This window comes from Chionomys nivalis, unplaced genomic scaffold, assembly GCF_950005125.1.
Source record: "Chionomys nivalis unplaced genomic scaffold, mChiNiv1.1 scaffold_28, whole genome shotgun sequence".
NCBI lineage: Eukaryota > Metazoa > Chordata > Mammalia > Rodentia > Cricetidae > Chionomys > Chionomys nivalis.
The window spans coordinates 4,073,825-4,076,717 of record NW_026646922.1 but is presented as its reverse complement, the minus strand read 5'-3'; positions in this window follow the sequence as shown (position 1 = coordinate 4,076,717).

The following is a 2,893-nucleotide window of genomic DNA, read 5'->3' as shown; positions in this document are numbered from 1 at the left end:
TCTTCTATCTACGTCCAGGAAGTTGAGCGTCTAATCAGCATAAGCTCCCACAAAGCCAGTTCATGTGTTAGGATCAAAACCTAGTGCCATTGTCTTTGGCTTCTCATCTGTCTTCATTGTCCGCCATGCTAAGAGAGTCCAGAATCAACCCATGCATATTCAGTCCCAGACCAGCTGGCCTTGGTGGGCTCCCAATAAATCAGTTCCACTGTCACAGTGGCTGGGTGCATCCCTCGTGGTCCTGATTTCCTTGCTCATGTTCTCCCTTCTTCTGCTCTTCATTTGGACCTTAAGAGCTCAGACCGTTGCTCCAAACTGAGACTCTGTCTCTACCTCGATCCATCGCCAGATGAGAGTTCTAAGGTGATATGCAAGATATTCATCAGTATAGGAGAGGGTCATTTCAGGTTCCCTCTCCTCAGTTGCCCAAGGTACCAGCTGGGGACATATTCCTGGACACCTGCGAACCACTCAAGAACAAGTCTCTTGCCAACCCTAAGGTGGCTCCCATAGATAGGATATATACTTCACTGCTCCTGTATCCTCCCTTCCTATATCCCAACTGTCCCAATCCCCCGAGCTCCTCCCATCCTCCCCTTCTCATGTTTCTCATCCCATTTCCCCTTTGCCCCATGCCACCTCACCGGCAAGTTCCCAGTTTTTTTCCTGCAATCTTGTCTACTTCCCCTCTCCATGCAGATGACTATATGATTTTCTTTGGGTTCACTTTCTTATTTTACTTCTCTAGGATCACAAATTATATGCTTAATGTCTTTTATTTATTTATTTTTGTTTTTTTTTTATTTTTATTCTTTTTTAATTAAAATTTCCACCTGCTCCCCATTTCCCATTTCCCTCCCCTCCTCCCAAATATTGCCCTCCCCCCACTTCCCTCCCCCTATCCCCACTCCTCTTCTCCTCCCCCCACTCCATTCCCCCTCCCTCTCGATACTGAAGAGCAGTCCAAATTCCCTGCCCTGCGGGAAGACCAAGGTCCTTCTATCTACGTCCAGAAAGGTGAGCGTCCAAACAGGCTAAGCTCCCACAAAGCCAGTTCATGTATTAGGATCGAAACCTAGTGCCATTGTCCTTGGCTTCTCATCAGTCTTCATTGACCGCCTTGCTCAGAGAGTCCGGAATCAACCCATGCTTATTCAGTCCCAGACCAGCTGGCCTTGGTGGGCTCCCAATAAATCAGTTCCACTGTCACAGTGGGTGGGTGCATCCCTCGTGGTCCTGATTTTTTGCTCATGTTCTCCCTCCTTCTCCTCATTTGGACCTTAAGAGCTCAGACCGTTGCTCCAAATTGAGACTCTGTCTCTACCTCGATCCATCGCCAGATGAAGGTTCTAAGGTGATATGCAAGATATTCATCAGTATAGGATAGGGTCATTTCAGGTTCCCTCTCCTTAGTTGCCCAGGGTACCAGCTGGGGACATATTCCTGGACACCTGCGAACCCCTCAAGAGTCAAGTCTCTTGCCAACCCTAAGATGGCTCCCTTAGATAGGATATATACTTCCCTGCTCCCGTATCCATCCTTCCTATATCCCAACCATCCCAATCCTCTGAGCTCCTCCCATCCTCCCCTTCTCATATTTCTCATCCCATTTCCCCTTTGCCCCATGCCACCTCACCCGCAAGTTCCCAGTTTTTGCCCTGGAATCTTGTCTACTTCCCCCTCTCCATGCGGATGACTATATGATTTTCTTTGGGTTCACTTTCTTATTTAGCTTCTATAGGATCACACATTATATGCTTAATGTCTTTTATTTTATGGCTAGAAACCGATTATGAGTGAGTACATCCCATGTTCCTCTTTTTGAGTCTGGGATACCTCACTCAGGATAGTGTTTTCTATTTCCATCCATTTGCAAGCAAAATTCGAGAAGTCATTGTTTTTTACTGCTGAGTAGTACTCTAATATGTATATATTCCACACTTTCTTCATCCATTCCTCCATTGAAGGGCATCTAGGTTGTTTCCAGGTTTTGGCTATTACAAACAATGCTGCTATGAACATAGTTGAACAGATACTTTTGTCATTTGATGTGGCATCTCTTGGGTATATTCCCAATAGTGGTATTACTGGATCTTGGGGTAGGTTGATCCCAAATTTCCTGAGAAATCGCCACACTGATTTCCAAAGTGGTTGCACAAGTTTGCATTCCCACCAGCAATGAATGAGTGTGTCTCTTTCTCCACAACCTCTCCAGCAAAGGCTATCATTGGTGTTCTTGATTTTAGCCATTTTGACAGGTGTAAGATGGTATCTCAAAGTTGTTTTAATTTGCATTTCCCTTATCGCTAAAGAGGTTGAGCATGACCTTAGGTGTCTTTTGGCCATTTGAATTTCTTCTGTTGAGAATTCTCTGTTCAGATCAGTGCCCCATTTTTTTATTGGGTTCATTAGCATTTTAAAGTTTAGTTTCTTGAGTTCTTTATATATTTTGGTGATCAGACCTTTGTCTGTTGCAGGGTTGGTGAAGATCTTCTCCCAGTCAGTGGGTTGCCTTTTTGTCTTATTGACAGTGTCCTTTGCTTTACAGAAGCTACTCAGTTTCAGGAGGTCCCATTTATTCAATGTTGCCCTTAATGTCTGTGCTGCTGGGGATAATCGTAGGAAGTGATCTCCTGTACCCATATGTTGTAGAGTACTTCCAACTTTTTCTTCTATCAGGTTCAGTGTGTTCAGACTAATATTGAGGACTTTAATCCATTTGGACTTGAGTTTTGTGCATGGTGATAGATATGGATCTATTTTCATTCTTCTACACGTTGACAACCAGTTCTGCCAGCACCATTTGTTGAAGATGCTCTCTTTTTTCCATTGAATACTTTTAGCTCCTTTATCAAAAATTAGGTGTTCATAAGTTTGTGGGTTAAAATCAGGG